At 46.9% G+C, this 17669-nt stretch overlaps 1 protein-coding gene across 4 annotated transcripts in view; it reads left to right on the forward strand.

Moving 5' to 3' along the window:
* The first annotated feature begins 9195 nt into the window (after positions 1-9195).
* NCK2 (NCK adaptor protein 2) overlaps positions 9196-17669 on the forward strand; it is a 150868-nt gene continuing 142394 nt past the window's right edge. For all 4 annotated transcript variants that reach the window (XM_015113046.3, XM_015113052.3, XM_001109452.5 and 1 more), the window contains exon 1: positions 9196-9422. The gene's annotated coding sequence lies outside the window, so the exon portion shown is untranslated. The remainder of the gene's footprint in view (positions 9423-17669) is intronic.

A 17669-nucleotide genomic window follows, 5' to 3' on the forward strand; every position in this document is an offset into this window, starting at 1 on the left:
AAACCGTGTCAGGTGGGGTGTGTGACTCATGAATGGAGGTGGGCAAAATAAATGCCTTACCTCCTCTAACCCACAATGGTCATCTGGGCCAGGGGCTCCAGACAGCACTCACAGGAGGAGTGATGTGTCCTCATTCTCTTGTATACAGCAGGCTCATTTCCTCCTCAAATTCTCCCTTCCAGTGGTTCCAGAGGCCAGAATATCCCCTCTTCCTTCTCGTCTTCTCTGTGGCATCCTGGTTCTGCCCACGCCCTCCATACAGGATTTAAAGTCTGTCCAGGAATAATGCTCCAGAATCATGACCACTCAAAGCTGCCCCTGCCCATAACCCCGGAGCCTGTGAATGTTCCCTTCCACGGCGGTGGGACTTTGCAAAGGTGAGTAAGGCTACCAACTTTGAGATGGACAGATGGCCCTGGATTGTCCAGGTGAGCCCTCTGCAATCACAAGTCCTAAAGGGAGGGTGACCTTTCTGGGCTGCAGTGAGAGAGACTGAGAAATGGAAGCAGGGTCAGATAAGATGCATCGCTGCTAGCTTTGAAGGTGGAGGAAAAGGCCATCGTGGAAGAAGTGCGTGTGACCTCCAGAGGCAGGAAAAAGTAAGGAAATGAATGGTCCCCTAGAGCCTCCCAAAGGTAACGCAGCCCCACTGCCACCCTGATTTTAGCCCAGAGAGACCTGGGTTGAATTTCTGACTCACAGAACTGAAGGATCATAACCGTGGTGTTTAAGGTCCTGACTCTGTAGTGACTTGCTATGGCAGTAATAGGAAACAACACCCCATCCAGTGTGGCTCTGAGTGCTGGCCTTCAGGAGGGGTCACTTCTCTAGTCTGAGTCCCTGCAGGTAAAGGTGCCAGTCCTCTCTAACACCTCCCTACGCCCTGAGACCCCTGGCCCAGTGCAGACATGTGAAGTGTCTAATAAAATTAGAGTAAAGTGGGTGAAATCAGTAACTCTGTTAAGAATTCTCAACATGAAAGTGATTTAATAGGATATTAAAATAAGTGCAATTTATTGATCTTGGTTGCACTTCTCAGATACTTTGTAAATCAATATTAGGTATTTGTCAGAGACATCATGAGAAAGAAATCACAACCATTTGTTTGCTTTGTGACCTTAGACAGGTTTTCAAAGCTTTTCAACCTCAGTTTCCTTATCTATAAGATGGGGGTCTTCATGCCTCCCTCACTGGGGTTGTGAGTATTAGATAGTGTGCTTGGCCAGCGGTAAGAATGCAACAAATGATAGCTATTAATAACTATTGTGTTAATAATAAAAACTTATACAATGGTACGTAGCTAAACCCATTTGCATTTAAAAAATGATATTTCTAAATAATGTATTTTTATCCCACACCTTTCCTTCAAAAAGCATCACTAACTGCCAACTTTGTATGAGGTGTCAGTGAGATACTCTGGGGAAGTCAAAGAAATAATTTTGGTGGTTCATTCCTATAATCCTAGCACTTTGGGAGGCCAAGGTGGGCAGATCACTTGAGGTCAGGAGTTCGAGACCACCCTGGCCAACAAGGTGAAACCCCATCTCTATCCAAAAAACAAAAATTAGCCAGGCGTGGTGGCATGTGCCTGTAGTCCCAGCTACTCAGGAGGCTGAGGCAGGAGAATCACTTGAACCCAGGAGGCGAAGGTTGCAGTGAGCCAAGATCGTGCCATTGCACTCCAGCCTGGGCAACAGAGTGAAACTCCATCTCCAAGAAAAAATAATAATAGCAATAATAATAATAATAATAATAATAATAATAATTTTGCCCTGAATCAGTTTATGATCTTAAAATATCATATGGACATAAATTACTAGAAAACAAGGCATTTTTGGCTATACGCCCCAGTAGAGTTTCGGAGAATGAGAGGAACTCCAAGGAAAGAGAGCTTACCGCATCATGGATGGAAGGGAAGGCAACGCAGACTACAGACAGGAAGCTACACAGGATTATTCCTCAATGCAGCCTACTCTCAGCTGGATTTGCATCAAATTCGCAGAAGAAAGCCGTCCAGTGCACTGCAGAGTGAAAAAGAGATTACGTTACAGTGTCTCTAAAACATACCTTCCTATTAACTTATTTTTTCTTTAGTGAAGACTGTGATTTTAAAAAAAGCAACATCCCACTTACCAGTACTCTAGTTGAGAATTGCTTTATATTTTAGAAGTATTCCCTTTTATTTTTATTTTATTTTATTTTTGAGATGAAGTCTCACTTTGTCACCCAGGATGGAATGCAGTGGCAGGACCTTGGCTCACTGCAACCTCTGCCGCCTCCTGGATTCAAGCAATTCTCCTGCCTCAGCCTCCCAAGTAGCTGGGATAACAGGCATGTGCCACCATGCCTGGCTAATTTTTGTATTTTTAGTAAAGATGAGGTTTCGCCATGATGGCCAGGCTGGTCTTGAACCCTTGACCTCAAGTGATCCACCCACTTCAGCCTCCCAAAGTGCTGAGATTACAGGCATGAGCCACCGATCCCAGCTAGAAGTCTTCCCTTTTAAAACATGTATGTAAGCACTGAATGACTAGGCTGTAAGTTACTGGAGCCCTCACTCAATGGCAGTCTCCTACTCAGCACTTTATTTTCAGAAAAAGGCAGCAAATGCAGGAAAACAAGCAAATTGTATTAACTTTTTAAAAAGTAATTTGAGCACATGGCTCTGACTTAGTACAGATTCTTCTACTCAATCTTCTACAAACTTAACACTATAAAATGAGGATGCATGTTCAGAATGATGACTCTGAGACATTACGAGGCACCCCACATCAAAAAGGGACTCATTTCATTTACTGTCCTGTGCTTTCCAAGGTGAGATATCTGCCTCCAATATACGTACATATATTTTTAATTTCAATTTATGTTCCAGCTGAAGGGAATGTCTGGTTAATCTTTAACCAACATGAAAATTTAATTTAGCAAAACAAGTCCTTCCTGAGGCATTCTGATTAATTGAGGGTTATTGTAGCTAACATAAATGTCTCGTCCACGATGTTCACCTAAGGCGGATTTCAAAATGGAAATTTGCGTCAAATCTTAGCTTTTCTAAAGTTACAGACTCTCTTAAAATTGTTCCTATCTGAAACTAACTCTGCCCTGCTGCTAACAATCAAAAACAATGTAAAGTTGTGATCATTTTTATTTTTCGGCTCAAGCACCTGTTACATTTTAAAGTTATGAAGTTGTGATGTGTAACGTTGATCACCACAGGAAGCGTTTGATAAAACACATACTGAAAAATAGGTCAGTGTTTAAGTGCACTTCCGTTCCTTTTTTTTTTTTTGATACCCTAACTTACATTCAACTTTATAGTGTTACTTCATCTGTTTTTCCTTTATTTACACAACTAAATAGAGCATAGTTACTTCCTGAAGTCCAGATCACAGTTCTTAGATAGAGGCAGGAGAATCGTACTGATCATCCATAGAGGACACCCCACTTTTTTGGGGTGTGTGTATGAACTTTAACTCTTTGTAGTGGCGGTTTGTAAAAAGTTAATCCTGCCAGTCACTGAGAGATGGGTTTCATGGGTTTCTAAGCTGCCCCTTCTTGGGTCTGATGAGGTAGTGAAAAGGTACTTTGTAGTTTGGGTGTGAAACCACTGTGCCATCTTAAGACTTGTCTCTTCCCCATGTGTTCATGCAGGTGAAATGAAATGCGAAAATCCACCAGTATCTGTTTTGAGATTCTCATAGTGAGTTACTAATGGCCTCCTTTTAAGTTTCTTCACTAATGCTCACTGTCCTCTTTGACGCACTCGTAAGTGTGGAATTTCCATCCATCGTGAAAGGTTTGCAAAGTGTCTACTCTATAGTGGGTAGGCAGGAGAAGGGTCAGGGCTGTACAGGTAAACCAGGAGTGGCTCCTGCCCTCAGGGCGTTCATATCGTCGCTGAGATGAATGACACAATTAAAGAGCAATAGGCTCATTACTCCAGCAGGGTATTTATAGCAGTAATAGCAACTTTTCTAGCACAGAGGCACTTCAGGGCAGGAACTGTGGCTTGCTCATTTGTGTACCTCCTGCAGTGCGCTCTCCATGTAGTAAGTTGGCAATAACTATTCTTCTTTACATTTAACAAATGTACAAAAGCAAAACTGTTCATCCCTCACAAGCCAGTCCTCCCCACTTTTCTATTTGGGATCTTGGCACCGTTATCTTTGTGGATGTGGGCATCCAAAGCCTCAGGTTATATTTGTGCCCCATTCTCTTTCTCTTTGGTCCCCCGTATTCAAGCAGCTGCCAATTCATTTTGAGCCTCCTCCTCCATTTCTCCTAAAACACTTTCCCATCCATTTGCAGTTGGGGTTATGAACTCTCTTAGAAATGCGAACTTTTGTCTGCTCTTCCTGTCTCCAGCTGTCCTTCCGTGCATGTACCAATTGTGTCTTCCTGGGCTGAGCCCAGATGATGTCCACACGTAACCGCTTTCCTTCTTGGCCTCGCGATCCGCTCTGTGCAGTCTCTGCTCCATTTAGGCAAGTGGGCCATTCCCTGTCCCTACGGGGTCCTCCCACATTCCCCTGTCTGCCTCAGGGTTCTGAGCTGCCGCCACTGGGAATTTTCTCCCTGTCTATCTCCACCTTTCAAAATGCTACCATTTGCATTATTCAGGGGTTCGGGTTGCAAAAAGAGAAAGTGCCTCTGGGTACCTTAAGCAGAACAGGAGAATTTACTAGAAGAATATCAAGTAGCTCACAGGGGAACTGGAGAGCAGAAGGGGTGAGAATGGAGCTGGCTCACTCCTGTGGGAGGGACGTGCTGGGACTATTTCAGCTATGGCAAATTGAATTTCACCCTCCCTTGTCCTTGTCACCCTCTCCAGTTTCACAGTCTTGAGTGGGAGGGTTCCACTGGCCAATTCCAGGCTGTTCATCCTCACAGGGCTTCTGGGAATGGAGAGATTGAGGTGCCCACTCTGCCTCCCTCCAGGGTTCAGACAGGTCTCTCTAAAACCGGGAAGGGGCTAGACCCGGGGCAGCCCAATTAAAGGCAGCTTCTCACCATGTCATCTCTCAAGGTCATTGCCAATGCCACCACCTTTCATAAAGCCTAAAGCCTAAATCCTCTCCCGATTCTCCAGACATATTTTCTTCGGTACTGTTCATATTTAGTTTTATATTATAGTTATTTGTATGCTCGTTTCAACCTTCTTTTTGGATCTTTCCTTTCCATTTCTCCTAAACTATTTTCCCATCTGTTCACTCCACTCCAGTTTGCGTTATCACCTCTCTGAATAATGCAATCTTACATCTGCTCTTTGCACATCCAGGTGTTCTTTGGTATCTGCATCAAATGAATGAATCCTGAAGTGGACCTTATAATGCCTTACAAATAGAACTACACCAGATATGCTTCATTGAATTGATGGTTAAGAGAGAAGGTCATGAGAAAGCAGACATGAGTGTTTACCATGTGCTGAACACACAGTTGAGACACGTTTACATTATCTCCTTTAATTCTCACAACGTTTTGCAAGAGCACTATTAATATCTGAGGCTCAGAGAGGTGAAATGATCCCAAGGCACGGGCTTGAAGGTAGGCTTTGAGCCTCTGATGTCTGACTTGGACAGCACCCTCAACCTCACTTTGTGTTTTCCATGAGTCCAAGGAGGGATTAGAGAAAGCCTTGAATGGAGATCTGAAAGAGAAGGAGGGGGACAGGGAATTCCTAACCGCCTTCACACCACAGAAGGCTGAAACTAGTGTGATTCAGTGTGGCACTGTGGGCAGAGCTGAGTGACTGAAGCAAACAGCTTACACTGGACAGAGGTAAAAAGGAGATTGTATGGCAGGACTAAGTTTGAGAGGCCTTTGGAAGAGAGGTCATAATGCGTAATGCTAATGTGATTTTAGACAAAAGTGTACTACACCTCCTTCCACTCTATGTTTTTTATGCTTTCAATACTTTGTGATTGAAGACAGTAAAACAGGTGTGGACACATTAATGGAATAGAATGCAGGAAAACCTGTATAGTTTTAGATAAAACATAAGCTTCAAAGAAATGTCTCCCCCATATTAAGCCTTCCAGTGGGTTGGATGTTGGCCCTAAAAGATATGTTCACCTGGAAGCTGAGAATGTGACTTTATTTGGAAAAAAGGTCTTTGCAGATGTTGTAAGATAAGGATGTCGAGATGACATCATGCTGGACTACAGTGAGCCCTAAATTCAATGGTCCTTGTCTTTACAAAAAGAGAGAAGGGAAAGGACACAGGGAACCAGGTTGTGTGAAGACAGAGAGGCAGAGGTGGGAGTGACGCTGCCACAAGCCAAGGAATGCCTGCAGCCGCCAGAAGCTGGAAGGGGCAGGGAAGGATTGTCCTCTACAGCCTTCGGAGAGAGGCTAGTGTCTTGATATCAGACTTCTGACCTCCAGAACTTTGAGAAAATAACCTCTGTCACCCAGTTTGCGGTCATTTGTTAAGGCAGCCCCAGGAAACTCACACAGGCCACTCAGGGCTAAATCCCCCAGCCTCCCCGGGGGAAAATGCTCAGTCTTCTGTCATCACATAACTTTTGAGGAGACCGTGGTGGGAAATGGGGAACCATGAGAAGTTCTTAAGCACAACCACCGGCAAATGGAAGCAATTTATAGGAAGGTTAGGATGACATTGACGTCCAGTGCAAATCTGAGGGATTTAATAAGTAAGTAATGGGAGACCAGTTGGAAGGCAGTTGTGGGGAAATGAACAAGAGTTTTGGAGTCACGTACTTGCAGTTCTGACCCCAGTTATTTGATCCACTGATCAAGTGATTTCATCTGTAAAATGGGGACAATACTATTGTGTGTGGATTAGAGATGATTTATGTCAAGAATTCAATCAAGATACTTTATAAGCATTGCTAGGAATGATGTATAAGTTATGATGCCAGTGATGGAAATGGAAAGAAAGGTGCAGTCAAAAAGATGTTTAAGAATCACCAGGACTCAGAACCATGGGGGTGGACTGAAAGGGGTCTTAGTGTCATTCAGCGCTCTCCTGGCTTTTCTTGGGGAGAACTTGGAGAGAGGGAAGGAAAAGCCAAGATGACAATGAGGTTTCTCCCGGGAGCTGAGGTGCCTGGTAGACTCTTGGCCAGGCCTGAAACCATGGGAGGAGGAGCTAGTCTGGGGAGGAGATGAGTTTCATTCTGAACATGGTGACCTAGAAGAGATGCTGGGCCATGTGTAGGGAGTGCAGATTAGCTGGGGAGCTCTCTAAGACTACGGGGTCTGGGAGTTAATCAATGAAGGTTTAGACAGGGAGTGTACAAAAAACAATCAACTCTCTCTTAAAAAAAAAAAAAGGTGCATATCAGAATAAAAACAAAGGACCACCATCTGCCTTGGGGATATTACTTTTAGAGGGTGGGAAGACAACAAACTCTCTAGAGGAGGCAGATGGGTAGGTCAGAAAGGTAAAAGAATCAGAACTGGCTGTGTTTGATGAATGAAAAGATGATGGTGTTTCTGGAAATAGCAGAAATGCCACATACTTCAGAAAACTGCATAGGATAAAGATTGATAAAGGGCCACTGGATGTAGATAGATAATGACATCGGTGACTTTCTAAAAAATCAGAGAAGGAAGAGGCACGCAACAACCACGATTCAGTGAAAGTTTACAAAGCAAACCAGCTAGAAACTGGGTCAACATTGTTATACTTATTTTGAGTAAATTAATTTAAAATTGGGCAGACTGATGACTAGTATTCTTCTTTCCTTATTGTAAAGCTAGATATTAGTAACACGAGGCTTGCACAAAAGGATGAACTGAAGTAGCTTCTTTCACAGGATCAAAACAAGGAAAAGGGAGGCTGTCCTGATTCCCTGAGCTTGTACCTGATCCCTGCTCAGTGTACTGTGCCTTCTTCCACTTACTGAGCTATTGAGGGCTACCTACTGCCAGAGTCCTTCACATAGGAGGTAGGTAAATATTATCTCCCCATTTGACAGATGTTAGAAAGGCTAAGACCACCTGTGCAAGGTTACACAGTTCAGGAAGTCAACAAACACTCACCTGTCTGACTTCAAAGCTACACTGACTCTAGTTACCTGTCCTTGGGTACTTCCTTTCTGGAAGGAAGCAGATGACTGAATCAAATAATACTGCCTTGTAACCTTGGATAAATTATTATTGTCTTAATAGTAAGCAGAGACCAGCAGCCTAAGAAAGAATCTCATTAACATGGATGCAGGCTATCCTGCCAGGAAATCAGAATCATTTGAATATTAGGATTTCCTTTGGGAAACCATATGGGGAGGAGAAAAGACATCCGGATGCATGTGTCTGTGAAAGGGAAACTTGCGTCTTTCCCCTTGCTTTTGGGTTTTAATCTTCCAAGTTTGTTTATAGGCTAGCCACAACTTGAGGCTGGGTGAGCTGAACAGTCCCATCATTAGCGACACTCCTTCTAGGGGCACATTCGGGCAGCTCCTCTTCGGATCCTGTCCCCATGGGTGTGCAACCAGGATTCCACTGGCTGGGGCTGGCCTGGATGCCTGGGAGGCAACAGAGGTCGAGTTTCTTCTCCCTTTAGGAAGTGCCTCAGACAGGGATGATGGACTAAAAACGTGTCTGGTTGGGAAAGTAAATAGATGCAAGACAAATAAATAAAAATGCCCACAAGCAATTACAAGGAGGAAGTGACATTTTTATTTAAGTCACTTTTCTGATGGACACCAGGCCTGCTTAGCTGAGTGCCGTGGGAATGCTTCCGGGAGGGGGGCGGCTGCCCAGCAACTACAGCTTCGCGATAAGGACATCAAACAAACAAACAAGAGGACGCAAAGCCCACCCGGCAGGCATCCCAGGCTGGAAGTTGCAGCCTATGTTTTCACTCTCCTCCCCACCCACCCAGCCTGCCCCCCACCGCCCGCGCGCAATTTCGGGCGTGGGGACCCTTTCCTGTCCCCGGCGCCGGGCCAGTGCTGCGCCTCCAGAGCGGAGCGTCCCGCAGCCCCGCGCTATACCCGCGCCCGTACCGAGACCCGGGCGCGGAGCCTGGCGGCGCCGGGGGGCGCCCCAGGTGGGTCTCGGGTCCCCGCCCCGCCCCGCGTGCCCGGGCCTGGGCCGGCCCCTGGGCGGCGTCACGGCGCTGCCGGGGAGGAGCGCGGGAGGAGGAGGAAGAGCGCGGAGGAGGCGGGCGCTGCGCGCCGGGGGAGGGTCGCCGCCGCCGCCGCCGCCGCCGCCGCCGCCGCGGGGATCGTCAGGCCGGAGCCGCGCGGCCGAGCGGACGGCGGGCGGAGGGGAGGGCTCGGCTGCGGGGAGGCTCGCGGCGCCCGGGCCGGCGGGGTCCGCCCGGGCCGGCAGCGTCCGCCCGGCGGCGGGAGGAGGGAGCGGCGCAGACAAAGAGCGGCGCCTGGGCGGGCGCAGCGCGGCCGCCGCCCCGGGACCCGCGCCGCTGCCCTCCGGCTCCGCGGGCGGCCCACAGCGAGGTAAGCACGGCCAGGCGGGCGCGGGGAGGGGGCCACAAACTTGGGGTCGTTGGGCGGAGTTGGGAGCGCGGCGGGGCTCGTGGGCCGGGGTGCGCCCGGGAAGGGGCTGCGAGAGCGGGTCGCCTCCGCGCCCCACCGGTACTCTCGGCCCCGCCGCGGCCTGGGCGCCCCCGACTGTGGGCTGCCGGGCATCTCCCGGCTCGGCACCTTCCTGCCCGCCTTCCCATCCCCAACCCCCACCATCGCGGCCCGGCGCAGAGGCGGGGACGCCAGCCAAGGGCGCGGGCGGGGATCAGGGCAGGGGGCCCGGCGGCGGGGCCCGGGGACTGGAGACCCCCGGGTGCGCAGGCTGCGCCTGGCCTGCGGGCGGGCGGCTGGCACGGAGCTCGGGGCTAGCGTGGGACCGTGCGGTGGCCAGGGTCGCCAGGGCGCGTGTGCCGGGGAAGAATAGCCGCGGATCGCAGGGCCCCGGCGCAGGGACCGGGGAGGCCGCGATCGGCCGGGAGAACTTAACTGTGTTTATTACAACTATTTATGATCGCGCACAAAGCTGCTGTCACATCGCATAAAGGAGGTCTTCGCTTCGGCGAAGGGAGCTTTTGTGCCCGGCTTCAGGCTCTGCGCCCTGCCCCAGATTTACAGGACTCTTACAGCCACCTGAACCAAAGTTTCTCACAACCGCTCGGCCCTCTCGGTGTTTTTCAGGGCGATTTAATCACCCAGTGGTTTTGGAAAAATTTGATGTGTGAGTTTTAAGGCATGGACGGTAACTCCCTTATGAGCACAGTTAGCTTGGCATTGTGGGGAGGGGTTTAATTTGCAAAACGCTGTAATTTGTAGACAATAAGGATCTCTGTGAAGGTCTGCGCTGGATGCTAGGGGTCATTGGCTGGTGGACCCCAGGCACCTGACTTAAACTAGTTTTGTAGCAGCTTCAGGGACAAAGCCGAGCGGGCGTGGAGTCGTGTAGTCGGCCTTGGTCACTTCTCACAATTCAGGTTGGCAGATTCCTCTTTATTTGGCTTTGTTTATTTTGCCAACAGGTTTAAGGCCGCTTCTGCCAAGTTTGCATATGCATAATGGGATGAGCAGGCCCCAGTGTGGGCAGGAGGGGGCCTAAAATATCGCATGGGCCAGCTCCATCCCTCGACCCAGAAAGAAACCACCCTGAGAGGCCGGTGGGCGTGGCTTGGTGGGACCCACAGGTAGGGGAGTCCCTTCCTGGCCCAGGCCCAGTCCCCGCTTCTCGGAAGGGATTTTGTGTAGTAATGAAAGTGATTCAGGGTGTTTTTCATGCCTCTGTTTTAGATGTAGTTATCAAGTCTCAAAAGTGACGGAAAATGAAATTAACCTGGGCTGCTTTACCTTACCGAAACGGAACTGTGCTTGTGAACACTCCCTCAATTCACTTTCCAAGCTTCATAGATAAGCAGGTGAATTAGTAACAGGATTCAAGCCTATGCGAGTTTTATGTAAAGAGAATGGCGGTCATCGGACACGTGGAGAAGAAATTGACTTCACCTGGAGATTGGGCTAGACATGGAAGTTTTTTGATGTTTGGAACAGGGATTTCCTGAGAAGCAAGTGTTAACCTTGCTTGTGAAGAAGTGAACACAAGGGAAAATCCTACCTCAGTATATTCTCCCCTGGAGGTTGGTTAGATGTAGTTTTGATTGGAGAAGGTGGCGGAATCTTAGTGGTCTTCTGGTGGCTACTTGAGGCTGAAATGGAGAACTTTAGGCATAGGAAGCTGTGGAGGTGCCTGGCCCACTTCCTGTCCGGGAGGCCTCTCCTGGATTCTGAGCTTCTTTCCTGCTTCATAAACATTCAGGGGGATTGATCATGAAACACTGGATGAAATTGGGTCACAAATTACCATCAGGAAGAGTTGGCTGCTGCATAAGCCCCTCTGTCCACTTGTGGAGAAACTGACCCTGTTAACCGTGGGGCTCGCTGAAGGTGCCTTGCAGGTGGCTGTGCTCAGTTTTCAGGCTTTGTGTTTTGCTTAGGACGCGCTGCATACTTAAATCTTCTTCATCCCTGCTCTCTTTGACCCTGACATATTCCCAGGCTCTGTCATTTACATTTTGGGTTATTTAGCTTTTCCAACAAACAGCAGATCTTATGTACACAGTACTATATTTGAGAAATGCACTATCATCCATTTTAAATACACCGGAAATCTTCCTTGCATGTGCACAGACTGGATAACCTTTTAAAATACCCTAAGACTCCGCGAATGGCGCAGAATGTACTGGAGTCCTTTACTTGATCAGTTGAGCTAGCTTAATTTGCCCTGGCTAGAGCAGGCTGTGCTGCTCTATGGGACACCCATTTTTCTAACTGCTCGGACTGGCTTGCCATGTGCACTGGGGGAGACAAGGCTTGTGGAATTCATTCTCTGACATTAAAAATGAGGCTTAATGACAAGAGCCCAAAATTGCTTCCCGGAACTGCAGGGGAGGATGATGAGCGATGTTTGGGAAAACTGTTTTCACAAGTGAACTGGAAACTCCCCACAACTGACTTCAGAGGCTTAGGAAATTAGTTTTCCCATCCAGAGGGATGGCAAGTGGCACTTCCAAATGGTTTCTCTTTCCTAAAATGTGTGATGGAAGTACTTCATGGCACGTTTTCAAAGGCCCTAAGCTAAAACGTGATTTCATGTGTGTTGTTCCATGCCTGAGTTAAGCCAACTCAGAAGAAGGTCATGATAGCCTTTTAATGGGTTATCAAAAGTATGCAGCTAAAGCAAAAATAGTTTTGCATTTCTTTAGGCCATTTAATAGCACAATTAAACAGTTAGACTCTATTCTTTTCCTGTATTTTCCTTTGAACATATCCCAAAGTATGTTTATTTCTAAAGGTAAATGAACGTTAACAAGTATTACCTCTGCCCAGTGACACACATCCACACACACATGCACTGGCACATACATTCCTACCTCCAGAATCTTATTTCTCAAAACTGTGGAAATGAAAGTTATTTTGATTGAGGTAGCAGTGTCACAGTGATGTCTCACTGTGTCACTGTCCCTGACCAGGCTGAGTCCTGAGTTCTTACTCATCCCAAGGGTCATCTCTTATTTCTTTTCTTCCCCACATCTTATCAACTCCAAACTAGAGGGGATGGCATCATCTTTAAACCTCCACAGCACATTCTTTGTGTCCCTGATTTGTCATGTGTGATATTCTTTCCTACAGGTTTTTTTTTTTTTTTTTTTTAAAGCAGGGTCTCACCCTGTCACCCAGGCTGGAGTGCAGTAGCACGATCACAGCTCATTGCATCCTTGATCTTCTGGATTCAGGCAATCTTCCCACCTCAGCCTCCGAGTAGCTGGGACTACAGGTGTGCACCACCATGCCCAGTGAATTTTTTTATTTTCATTTTTTTGTAGAGGCAGGGTATTGCTGCTTTGCCAAGGCTGGTCTCAAACTCCTGGGCTCAAGTGAGCCTCCTGCCTTGACCTCCAAAAGTACTGGGATTACACGCCTGAGCCACCATGCCCTGCCCTATGGTTTTTTTTTGCCTTCATCTTTTCTTTAATAAATTCTGAACCCCTTGGGGGCAGACTGGTCTTGTCACTTATACACAATGGGTGTGCAACAAATACTTATTGAATATGTGAATATTGAGTTCCCAGCCTGTCAGTATTGGAGCTCTAGCCTCCCACTGAGATTCGAGTGGTACGAGATCTCCAGCATTCTTGTAAATCTCAGAAACTTCTGTCTACTCTGGAAGGCTTTGACCTCAGGATGTTCAGACAATGGGAGAATTTAGTCTGCTGGCCTCTCTGTTTGGCAAATTTTCTGTCACATGAGTCATTTGTAGTCCTGAAGCTACATTTAAAAACAACAACGGCAACAACAGAAACAAAGCCAGACCCATACCCACCTGCGTTACCTGGTGGGCTGGCTGAATGGTTTACTTTTGTAGGTTAGTCTGTTCATATCAACCTGAATTCGAAACGCTGGGCAGAGCATTTGTGATCCTGGCCTGGTAAGTTGGTTATTTGTGTCACCCCTTCTTTCTACTATTGTATTTGTAGTGTTTTTAAGAAAAGAAGCTTCAAGTGCGCTCAGAATTTTAAGTATTGCAGTTGCTTCTTTTGAGACAGTTTTGTGAAGTGGGGTGCTCCTGTTGCCCAATTGTTAGTGAGGACCTAAAATGCCATGATGAGAGAATGGCATGTACTAATGCATGCACGCTCATTCATCGTTTGCAAAGTCCTTTTCACGTACACCATCATTTTAAGAGTCAGAATAACATGGCGCACTTGGTTCTGGCCCTTATTTCTAGGTGGGAGACTAGGGATGACGGAGCTTGAATTTAGGGTTAAGTCCTTCTGCAGGCCGTACATGAGGAGCACCCACGGGTTGCTGGGTAGAGTTGTTTTATCCTGAGACAGTTTATGAAACACAGCGGCCTTGGGTGTCTGCCTTTGCCGTGTCGCAGCTGTGTGTATATTGGCTGAGAAGATTCTGGGTGTGAGTTGACTGAGGTTGAGTGGTGTGAGGGGAGGCCGGTAGTGGTGTGAGAGGAGGCCGGCAGGAGCAATGTCAGTCTCTCTTGTCCTCGCCTCCTGGTTATGGGCCAGGATTACCCTGGAAAGCCTCCTCAAGTTGAGAGAGCTTATTCCTGTTTAGGGCATGTATTAGTCAGCTCCAGCTGCCTTAAGAGAATAAAACACAGAGGCCAGGCGCAGTGGCTCAACGACTGTAATCCCAGCTACTTGGGAGGCTGAGTCATGCGAATTGCTTGAACCCAGGAGGCGGAGGTTGCAGTGAGCGGAGATCGCGCCACTGTACTCCAGCCTGGGTGACAGCGTGAGACCCTATCTCAAAAACAAACCAACACACACACACACAAAGACACACCAAACGGAATGGGTGGCTGAAGCTGCAGACATTTATTTTCTCAGCGTTCTGGAGGCTGGAAGTCCATGGCCCTGGGGCCGGCAGGGCTGATTTCTGTTGAGAATCTCTTCCTGGCTCGTCTTCTTGTGTCCTCGCTCACGTAGCCTGCCTTCTGTGAACGCACTGAGAGAGAGGTCTGGTGTCTCTTCCTCTTATAAGGACATCTGTCCTATTGGATCAGGGCCCCACTCTTAAGACCTTTTTTAACCTTAATTGCCTCCTGAAGTGTCCTGTCTCCAAATATAGTCACTTAGGGGTTAGGGCTTCACCATATGAATTTAGGGGGGACAGTTTAGCCCCTGCCAGTGTGTCTGTCTAGGTTCTACAACAGGGCTGACGCTTTCAGGAAGATCTGGTGCTCCCATCATCCCGATCTCAGATCTGTGTTTATTTGGGGACACCTACCAGGGCTGGTTAGTCACAAGTATGGAGGGAATGTCAGCTCTTTACATGTTGGTTGTAGCACCCCATAACAGGGAACAAGCCTTGGTGCTGGCCTTCCAAAGGCTGGAAAGGTTTTAAGTAGAGTGATTGAAGAGAGAGAAAAACCTTGACTCGATTTCATTTATGGAAGCTTCTCTTCAACTTAGGTAGGTAGACATTTATTTGGGGGTTGGTTTGTCTTTGATTGAGACCATGATAAAATATCAGTGATATGCAAACGAAAGTCTTTTCTGAACCCTGGATGAAGAGAGCAAAGCAAAAGGAAGGGCCAGTGGCAGCCAGGGTGGAGAGGCCGTCCCCTCTGAGCCTGCCGTCTCTGTGATCGTGCAGTCTTTGCCACATGAGCAAATATCCCTTAGCAGAATGTGCATGACGGTGGTGAGGTGCACCCCGAGCATGGCTGGAATGTTTCTGACCTAGGCCAGTTTGCCTTGTTCAGACATAAGGCAGGAGCAATGCCTGCATGACTGACCTCCCTCTAGCTCCAGATCTGTATGTTCATTCATGCTTTGTTTGCTCATTCATTCACATTTATTAATGCCTAAGAATTATCCAAGTTCTTACTGGTCATTTCCACCATCCCAAACCATTTGCAGCATCTCCTGCAACCTGCCTGCCTACTCAGTTATATTCCCCATCACCGACTCACTCGGTTATCCTTGAATTCTCCCTCAGCCCCCAACTAGTCATCCACCCCTATTGATTCTACCTCCCAAAGATCTAACATCTCAACCCTGCTGTCCTTTTTCTCCTTCCCTTAGATATCAAAACCGCTTTTTAACCATTCCTGCCAATCCATCCCAGGGTTACTGCACCCTGACAGTCAGGTCTGGGCACGACCGGCACACGGTGGCTCTCCACCATCCTTAGGTCAGTGACTCAAGTCCCCAGCGTGGCAGTCATGGGCCTGCACGACTAGGCTCCCTCTCTGTTTCTCCCAGCATCTAAATATTCCCTTCTCCATATACACACATGCTGAGCTGCAAGTCATCTGTGGCCACCCACTGACAGTTTGCTAATTGTGATAACAAAACTAAGTTTATCATCAGTTTCTTTTTAAAGACTCTCTCCATTGGGACTGGTTCAGGGTTCTCCTGTGCAGTAATGGCGGGGCTACCCCACTAGAGCTTTGCATGGAATTGAGCGTGGGCCCGGCTCGCTGTCATGGGAGGAGGGGAGACTAAGTGCAGAAAATGGTGTGTATGTGTGTTTTAATGTGGACTCTCTCCCTGCAAATGCCATTTGAACTGATGGATTGTCAGGAGCAGTGCTGACCCCTTGAAATACAATGTGAACCACAAATGCAAGCCCCAGATGTAATCATAATGTTCTGGTAGCCACATTAAACATGTAAAACGAAACAAGTGTTATTAATTTTCATCATATATTTTATTTTGCCCAATGTATATAAACTCTGTATGTAATCAATATAAAATGTAATTAATAAGATAATTCATATTCTTTTATTTGTGTGAGGGCTTTGAAATTCAGCCTGTAGTATGTACATTTACTGCACCTCTTAAGAGGCTTCCTCTCGCTGCATTTTGATTGGCCTTGGCCACATGCGACTAGTGGCAGCTTTGTTGCGGAGTGTGGGTCTATACACTTTTCATGATTTAAGCTTCATTTACTGTCTGTTTTCCAAAGCTGAGAGAGCTAAAGAGACAAAGTGGAAGCAATGTAGAATAATTATAATGGTAATTATGATTATGCTTTACTGGGAAAGGTATAAGCTTTTTAAATATAAGGAATAATGCCATACTTCAGGCACTCAGTGCATGATGTTTTAGAGCACTAAAATCAGATTCAGTTAAAAGTGAATATCTATCATCAAAATACCTTGTTCATTTTACAAATATTTAAAAATGTGCTTTGAATTCTAGAAGTTACCTGTGTAAAATAACATTTTTGTATATCAGTATTCAGCACATTTCTTTTTGAAAAATTTGTTCGGCACCGTAGGAAAGGTAAAAAACGACATTGTTAGACAGTGATGGGGTACAGGTGTTATATTGTTACATAGATTGCCTGTGGGTGAAGTCAGGGCCTTTATTGTATCCATCACTCAAATAACATACATTGTACCCATTGAGTAATCTCTCATCATCCACCCCTTCCCACCCCATTACCCTTCAAGTCTCTGGTTCCATCTGGATAATGGCCTCCAGTTCCATCCGTGTTGCTGCAAAAGATATGATTTCATTCTTTTTTTTATGGCTGAATAGTAGTCTATTTTCTTTATCCAGCCATCTGGAGTATTCATACTCCTGATACATATTAAGTACAAGCTAAAATCATATATTTTTGAAGTGAACATTAACTTCTTCCTTCACACACGGACACAGACCAACACAAACACACACACATTGTAATCACTGTCCTAAGCACTTTCCGCGTAATAACTCATTGAGTCCTCACCAACAGAACATGTGATACTTTTTGTTTGTATCTTCATGGCTAAGGAAAGGGAGGCTGCCATGTCTTAGGTTCCACAGCTAGACTCTGACCAAGCTAGCTGCCATCCCTTCATTAATATGTATCTGAAAATACATAAAACAGAACCATAAACTTTTATTATGGTGTAAGATTTGAGAAACATTGATGGAAAATCATTGATAGGGAGTGGAGCTTGCATACAGGTTCATTCTGGGAACCCCTTATCAGCCAAGTGGTTGGGGAAGGCCCTGGACTTTGGAAGGACATAATGAATAACTGATACCCTGGAGGAAGGGAAGCCTTGGATGGTCATCACTGGGCACCATTGGCCTGGCTGCTTCTCTCCCCCAGCCCCCTTGCCGTGTTCCGTAGGCTGGTGGTCCTCTACCTGCCCAAGTCTCCAACTCTGCAGGAAGCACCAACATCCCCTGGGGAGAACTGCTACTGGAG

The sequence above is a fragment of the Macaca mulatta genome, chromosome 13 (genome assembly GCF_049350105.2).
Source record: "Macaca mulatta isolate MMU2019108-1 chromosome 13, T2T-MMU8v2.0, whole genome shotgun sequence".
Taxonomy (NCBI): domain Eukaryota; kingdom Metazoa; phylum Chordata; class Mammalia; order Primates; family Cercopithecidae; genus Macaca; species Macaca mulatta.